Source organism: Oncorhynchus nerka, linkage group LG22 (assembly GCF_034236695.1).
Source record: "Oncorhynchus nerka isolate Pitt River linkage group LG22, Oner_Uvic_2.0, whole genome shotgun sequence".
In the NCBI taxonomy this organism is placed as follows: domain Eukaryota; kingdom Metazoa; phylum Chordata; class Actinopteri; order Salmoniformes; family Salmonidae; genus Oncorhynchus; species Oncorhynchus nerka.
In genome coordinates, this window is record NC_088417.1 from 6,050,108 (window position 1) to 6,059,273 (window position 9,166).

Consider the following 9,166-nt stretch of genomic DNA (forward strand, 5'->3'; position numbering starts at 1 on the left):
CCACAGTGGGTCTGACATCGCCGCCCTTTAAACTACCCACAGTGGGTCTGACAGCACTGCTCCTTTAAACTACCCACAGTGGGTCTGACAGCACTGCCCCTTTAAACTACCCACAGTGGGTCTGGCTATCTGCTCCTTTAAACTACCCACAGTGGGTCTGACTATCTGCTCCTTTAAACTACCCACAGTGGGTCTGACTATCTACCCCTTTAAACTACCCACAGTGGGTCTGACTATCCACCCCTTTAAACTACCCACAGTGGGTCTGACTATCTGTTCCTTTAAACTACCCACAGTGGGTCTGACTATCTACCCCTTTAAACTACCCACAGTGGGTCTGACTATCAGGCCCCTTTAAACTACCCACAGTGGGTCTGACTATCTGCTCCTTTAAACTACCCACAGTGGGTCTGACTTTCTGCTCCTTTAAACTACCCACAGTGGGTCTGACTTTCTGCTCCTTTAAACTACCCACAGTGGGTCTGACTATCTGCTCCTTTAAACTACCCACAGTGGGTCTGACAGCACCGCCCCTTTAAACTAACCAAAGTGGGTCTGACAGCACTGCCCCTTTAAACTACCCACAGTGGGTCTGACATCGCCGCCCCTTTAAACTACCCACAGTGGGTCTGACAGCACTGCTCCTTTAAACTACCCACAGTGGGTCTGACAGCACTGCCCCTTTAAACTACCCACAGTGGGTCTGGCTATCTGCTCCTTTAAACTACCCACAGTGGGTCTGACAGCACTGCCCCTTTAAACTACCCACAGTGGGTCTGACTATCTGCCCCTTCAAACTACCCACAGTGGGTCTGACTATCTGCCCCTTTAAACTACCCACAGTGGGTCTGACTATCTACCCCTTTAAACTACCCACAGTGGGTCTGACTATCTACCCCTTTAAACTACCCACAGTGGGTCTGACTATCTGCTCCTTTAAACTACCCACAGTGGGTCTGACTATCTACCCCTTTAAACTACCCACAGTGGGTCTGACTATCTGACCCTTTAAACTACCCACAGTGGGTCTGACTATCTACCCCTTTAAACTCCCCACAGTGGGTCTGACTATCTGTCCCTTTAAACTACCCACAGTGGGTCTGACTATCTGCTCCTTTAAACTACCCACAGTGGGTCTGACTATCTGCTCCTTTAAACTACCCACAGTGGGTCTGACTATCTGCCCCTTTAAACTACCCACAGTGGGTCTGCCTATCAGGCCCCTTTAAACTACCCACAGTGGGTCTGCCTATCAGGCCCCTTTAAACTACCCACAGTGGGTCTGCCTATCAGGCCCCTTTAAACTACCCACAGTGGGTCTGACTATCTGATCCTTTAAACTACCCACAGTGGGTCTGCCTATCAGGCCCCTTTAAACTACCCACAGTGGGTCTGACTTTCTGCTCCTTTAAACTACCCACAGTGGGTCTGACTTTCTGCTCCTTTAAACTACCCACAGTGGGTCTGACTATCTGCTCCTTTAAACTACCCACAGTGGGTCTGACAGCACCGCCCCTTTAAACTAACCAAAGTGGGTCTGACAGCACTGCCCCTTTAAACTACCCACAGTGGGTCTGACATCGCCGCCCCTTTAAACTACCCACAGTGGGTCTGACAGCACTGCTCCTTTAAACTACCCACAGTGGGTCTGACAGCACTGCCCCTTTAAACTACCCACAGTGGGTCTGGCTATCTGCTCCTTTAAACTACCCACAGTGGGTCTGACTATCTGCTCCTTTAAACTACCCACAGTGGGGCCTGACTATCTACCCCTTTAAACTACCCACAGTGGGTCTGACTATCTACCCCTTTAAACTACCCACAGTGGGTCTGACTATCTGCTCCTTTAAACTACCCACAGTGGGTCTGACTATCTACCCCTTTAAACTACCCACAGTGGGTCTGACTATCAGGCCCCTTTAAACTACCCACAGTGGGTCTGACTATCTGCTCCTTTAAACTACCCACAGTGGGTCTGACTTTCTGCTCCTTTAAACTACCCACAGTGGGTCTGACTTTCTGCTCCTTTAAACTACCCACAGTGGGTCTGACTATCTGCTCCTTTAAACTACCCACAGTGGGTCTGACAGCACCGCCCCTTTAAACTAACCAAAGTGGGTCTGACAGCACTGCCCCTTTAAACTACCCACAGTGGGTCTGACATCGCCGCCCCTTTAAACTACCCACAGTGGGTCTGACAGCACTGCTCCTTTAAACTACCCACAGTGGGTCTGACAGCACTGCCCCTTTAAACTACCCACAGTGGGTCTGGCTATCTGCTCCTTTAAACTACCCACAGTGGGTCTGACTATCTGCTCCTTTAAACTACCCACAGTGGGTCTGACAGCACTGCCCCTTTAAACTACCCACAGTGGGTCTGACTATCTGCCCCTTCAAACTACCCACAGTGGGTCTGACTATCTGCCCCTTTAAACTACCCACAGTGGGTCTGACTATCTACCCCTTTAAACTACCCACAGTGGGTCTGACTATCTACCCCTTTAAACTACCCACAGTGGGTCTGACTATCTGCTCCTTTAAACTACCCACAGTGGGTCTGACTATCTACCCCTTTAAACTACCCACAGTGGGTCTGACTATCTGACCCTTTAAACTACCCACAGTGGGTCTGACTATCTACCCCTTTAAACTCCCCACAGTGGGTCTGACTATCTGTCCCTTTAAACTACCCACAGTGGGTCTGACTATCTGCTCCTTTAAACTACCCACAGTGGGTCTGACTATCTGCTCCTTTAAACTACCCACAGTGGGTCTGACTATCTGCCCCTTTAAACTACCCACAGTGGGTCTGCATATCAGGCCCCTTTAAACTACCCACAGTGGGTCTGACTATCTGACGCTTTAAACTACCCACAGTGGGTCTGACTATCTACCCCTTTAAACTACCCACAGTGGGTCTGACTATCTGATCCTTTAAACTACCCACAGTGGGTCTGACTTTCTGCTCCTTTAAACTACCCACAGTGGGTCTGACTTTCTGCTCCTTTAAACTACCCACAGTGGGTCTGACTATCTGCTCCTTTAAACTACCCACAGTGGGTCTGACTATCTGCTCCTTTAAACTACCCACAGTGGGTCTGACGGCACTGCCCCTTTAAACTACCCACAGTGGGTCTGACTATCTGACCATATAAACTACCCACAGTGGGTCTGACAGCACTGCTCCTTCAAACTACCCACAGTGGTCTGACAGCACTGCCCCTTTAAACTACCCACAGTGGGTCTGACAGCACTGCTCCTTTAAACTACCCACAGTGGGTCTGACTATCTGCTCCTTTAAAGTACCCACAGTGGGTCTGACTATCTACCCCTTTAAACTCCCCACAGTGGGTCTGACTATCTGCCCCTTTAAACTCCCCACAGTGGGTCTGACTATCTGCCCCTTTAAACTACCCACAGTGGGTCTGACTATCGCCGCCCCTTTAAACTCCCCACAGTGGGTCTGACTATCTGCTCCTTTAAACTCCCCACAGTGGGTCTGACTATCTGCTCCTTTAAACTACCCACAGTGGGTCTGACTATCTGCCCCTTTAAACTACCCACAGTGGGTCTGACTATCTGCCCCTTTAAACTACCCACAGTGGGTCTGACTATCTGCCCCTTTAAACTACCCACAGTGGGTCTGACTATCTGCTCCTATAAACTACCCACAGTGGGTCTGACAGCACTGCCCCTTTAAACTACCCACAGTGGGTCTGACGGCACTGCCCCTTTAAACTACCCACAGTGGGTCTGACTATCTACCCCTTTAAACTACCCACAGTGGGTCTGACTATCTTGACCCTTTAAACTACCCACAGTGGGTCTGACTATCTGCCCCTTTAAACTACCCAAAGTGGGTCTGACTATCTACCCCTTTAAACTACCCACAGTGGGTCTGACTATCTACCCCTTTAAACTACCCACAGTGGGTCTGACTATCTGCTCCTTTAAACTACCCACAGTGGGTCTGACTATCTACCCCTTTAAACTACCCACAGTGGGTCTGACTATCTGACCCTTTAAACTACCCACAGTGGGTCTGACTATCTACCCCTTTAAACTACCCACAGTGGGTCTGACTATCTGCCCTTTAAACTACCCACAGTGGGTCTGACTATCTGCTCCTTTAAACTACCCACAGTGGGTCTGACTATCTGCCCTTTAAACTACCCACAGTGGGTCTGACTATCTGCCCCTTTAAACTACCCACAGTGGGTCTGCCTATCTCAGGCCCCTTTAAACTACCCACAGTGGGTCTGCCTATCAGGCCCCTTTAAACTACCCACAGTGGGTCTGACTATCTACCCCTTTAAACTACCCACAGTGGGTCTGACTATCTGCTCCTTTAAACTACCCACAGTGGGTCTGACTTTCTGCTCCTTTAAACTACCCACAGTGGGTCTGACTATCTGCCCCTTTAAACTACCCACAGTGGGTCTGACTATCTGCTCCTTTAAACTACCCACAGTGGGTCTGACAGCAACGCCCCTTTAAACTACCCAAAGTGGGTCTGACAGCACTGCCCCTTTAAACTACCCACAGTGGGTCTGACATCTGCCCCTTTAAACTACCCACAGTGGGTCTGACAGCACTGCTCCTTTAAACTACCCACAGTGGGTCTGACAGCACTGCCCCTTTAAACTACCCACAGTGGGTCTGGCTATCTGCTCCTTTAAACTACCCACAGTGTGTCTGACTATCTGCTCCTTTAAACTACCCACAGTGGGTCTGACAGCACTGCCCCTTTAAACTACCCACAGTGGGTCTGACTATCTGCCCTTCAAACTACCCACAGTGGGTCTGACTATCTGCCCCTTTAAACTACCCACAGTGGGTCTGACTATCTACCCCTTTAAACTACCCACAGTGGGTCTGACTATCTACCCCTTTAAACTACCCACAGTGGGTCTGACTATCTGTTCCTTTAAACTACCCACAGTGGGTCTGACTATCTACCCCTTTAAACTACCCACAGTGGGTCTGACTATCTGACCCTTTAAACTACCCACAGTGGGTCTGACTATCTACCCCTTTAAACTCCCCACAGTGGGTCTGACTATCTGCCCCTTTATACTACCCACAGTGGGTCTGACTATCTACCCCTTTAAACTCCCCACAGTGGGTCTGACTATCTGCTCCTTTAAACTACCCACAGTGGGTCTGCCTGTCAGGCCCCTTTAAACTACCCACAGTGGGTCTGCCTATCAGGCCCCTTTAAACTATCCACAGTGGGTCTGCCTATCAGGCCCCTTTAAACTACCCACAGTGGGTCTGACTATCTGCCCCTTTAAACTACCCACAGTGGGTCTGACTATCTGCTCCTTTAAACTACCCACAGTGGGTCTGACTATCTGCTCCTTTAAACTACCCACAGTGGGTCTGACTATCTGCCCTTTAAACTACCCACAGTGGGTCTGACTATCTGCCCCTTTAAACTATCCACAGTGGGTCTGCCTATCTGCCCCTTTAAACTACCCACAGTGGGTCTGACTATCTGCCCTTTAAACTACCCACAGTGGGTCTGACTATCTGCCCCTTTAAACTACCCACAGTGGGTCTGACTATCTACCCCTTTAAACTACCCACAGTGGGTCTGACTATCTGACCCTTTAAACTACCCACAGTGGGTCTGACTATCTACCCCTTTAAACTCCCCACAGTGGGTCTGACTATCTGCCCCTTTAAACTACCCACAGTGGGTCTGACTATCTACCCCTTTAAACTCCCCACAGTGGGTCTGACTATCTGCTCCTTTAAACTACCCACAGTGGGTCTGCCTGTCAGGCCCCTTTAAACTACCCACAGTGGGTCTGACTATCTGCCCCTTTAAACTACCCACAGTGGGTCTGACTATCTGCTCCTTTAAACTACCCACAGTGGGTCTGACTATCTGCTCCTTTAAACTACCCACAGTGGGTCTGCCTGTCAGGCCCCTTTAAACTACCCACAGTGGGTCTGCCTATCAGGCCCCTTTAAACTATCCACAGTGGGTCTGCCTATCAGGCCCCTTTAAACTACCCACAGTGGGTCTGACTATCTGCTCCTTTAAACTACCCACAGTGGGTCTGACTTTCTGCTCCTTTAAACTACCCACAGTGGGTCTGACTTTCTGCTCCTTTAAACTACCCACAGTGGGTCTGACTATCTGCTCCTTTAAACTACCCACAGTGGGTCTGACAGCACTGCCCCTTTAAACTACCCAAAGTGGGTCTGACAGCACTGCCCCTTTAAACTACCCACAGTGGGTCTGACATCGCCGCCCCTTTAAACTACCCACAGTGGGTCTGACAGCACTGCTCCTTTAAACTACCCACAGTGGGTCTGACAGCACTGCCCCTTTAAACTACCCACAGTGGGTCTGGCTATCTGCTCCTTTAAACTACCCACAGTGGGTCTGACTATCTGCTCCTTTAAACTACCCACAGTGGGTCTGACTATCTGCCCCTTTAAACTACCCACAGTGGGTCTGACTATCTGCCCCTTTAAACTACCCACAGTGGGTCTGACTATCTACCCCTTTAAACTACCCACAGTGGGTCTGACTATCTACCCCTTTAAACTACCCACAGTGGGTCTGACTATCTACCCCTTTAAACTCCCCACAGTGGGTCTGACTATCTGTCCTTTAAACTACCCACAGTGGGTCTGACTATCTGCTCCTTTAAACTACCCACAGTGGGTCTGACTATCTGCTCCTTTAAACTACCCACAGTGGGTCTGACTATCTGCCCCTTTAAACTACCCACAGTGGGTCTGCCTATCAGGCCCCTTTAAACTACCCACAGTGGGTCTGACTTTCTGCTCCTTTAAACTACCCACAGTGGGTCTGACTTTCTGCTCCTTTAAACTACCCACAGTGGGTCTGACTATCTGCTCCTTTAAACTACCCACAGTGGGTCTGACTATCTGCTCCTTTAAACTACCCACAGTGGGTCTGACGGCACTGCCCCTTTAAACTACCCACAGTGGGTCTGACTATCTGACCATATAAACTACCCACAGTGGGTTTGACAGCACTGCTCCTTCAAACTACCCACAGTGGTCTGACAGCACTGCCCCTTTAAACTACCCACAGTGGGTCTGACAGCACTGCTCCTTTAAACTACCCACAGTGGGTCTGACTATCTGCTCCTTTAAACTACCCACAGTGGGTCTGACTATCTACTCCTTTAAACTCCCCACAGTGGGTCTGACTATCTGCCCCTTTAAACTACCCACAGTGGGTCTGACTATCTGCCCCTTTAAACTCCCCACAGTGGGTCTGACAGCACTGCCCCTTTAAACTACCCACAGTGGGTCTGACATCGCCGCCCCTTTAAACTCCCCACAGTGGGTCTGACTATCTGCTCCTTTAAACTCCCCACAGTGGGTCTGACTATCTGCCCCTTTAAACTACCCACAGTGGGTCTGACTATCTGCTCCTATAAACTACCCACAGTGAGTCTGACTATCTGCCCCTTTAAACTACCCACAGTGGGTCTGACAGCACTGCCCCTTTAAACTACCCACAGTGGGTCTGACAGCACTGCCCCTTTAAACTACCCACAGTGGGTCTGACGGCACTGCCCCTTTAAACTACCCACAGTGGGTCTGACTATCTGACCCTTTAAACTACCCACAGTGAGTCTGACTATCTGCCCCTTTAAACTACCCACAGTGGGTCTGACTATCTGCCCCTTTAAACTACCCACAGTGGGTCTGACAGCACTGCCCCTTTAAACTACCCACAGTGGGTCTGACAGCACTGCCCCTTTAAACTACCCACAGTGGGTCTGACATCGCCGCCCCTTTAAACTACCCACAGTGGGTCTGACAGCACTGCTCCTTTAAACTACCCACAGTGGGTCTGATAGCACTGCCCCTTTAAACTACCCACAGTGGGTCTGACTATCTGCCCCTTTAAACTACCCACAGTGGGTCTGACTATCTGCTCCTTTAAACTACCCACAGTGGGTCTGACTATCTGCCCCTTTAAACTACCCACAGTGGGTCTGACTACCTGCCCCTTTAAACTACCCACAGTGGGTCTGACTATATGCCCCTTTAAACTACCCACAGTGGGTCTGACTATCTGACCATTTAAACTACCCACAGTGGGTCTGACTATCTGCCCCTTTAAACTACCCACAGTGGGTCTGACAGCACTGCTCCTTTAAACTACCCACAGTGGGTCTGACTATCTGCCCCTTTAAACTACCCACAGTGGGTCTGACTATCTGCTCCTATAAACTACCAACAGTGGGTCTGACTATCTGACCCTTTAAACTACCCACAGTGGGTCTGACTATCTGCCCCTTTAAACTACCCACAGTGGGTCTGACTATCTGACCCTTTAAACTACCCACAGTGGGTCTGACTATCTGCCCCTTTAAACTACCCACAGTGGGTCTGACTATATGCCCCTTTAAACTACCCACAGTGGGTCTGACTATCTGCTCCTATAAACTACCCACAGTGAGTCTGACTATCTGCCCCTTTAAACTACAGCACTGCCCCTTTAAACTACCCACAGTGGGTCTGACGGCACTGCCCCTTTAAACTACCCACAGTGGGTCTGACTATCTGCCCCTTTAAACTACCCACAGTGGGTCTGACAGCACTGCCCCTTTAAACTACCCACAGTGGGTCTGACAGCACTTCCCCTTTAAACTACCCACAGTGGGTCTGACTATCTGACCCTTTAAACTACCCACAGTGGGTCTGACTATCTGCCCCTTTAAACTACCCACAGTAGGTCTGACTATATGCCCCTTTAAACTACCCACAGTGGGTCTGACTATCTGCTCCTATAAACTACCCACAGTGAGTCTGACTATCTGCCCCTTTAAACTACCCACAGTGGGTCTGACAGCACTGCCCCTTTAAACTACCCACAGTGGGTCTGACGGCACTGCCCCTTTAAACTACCCACAGTGGGTCTGACTATCTGCCCCTTTAAACTACCCACAGTGGGTCTGACAGCACTGCCCCTTTAAACTACCCACAGTGGGTCTGACAGCACTGCCCCTTTAAACTACCCACAGTGGGTCTGACTATCTGTTCCTATAAACTACCCACAGTCGGTCTGACTACCTGCCCCTTTAAACTACCCACAGTGGGTCTGACAGCACTGCTCCTTTAAACTACCCACAGTGGGTCTGACTATCTGCCCCTTTAAACTACC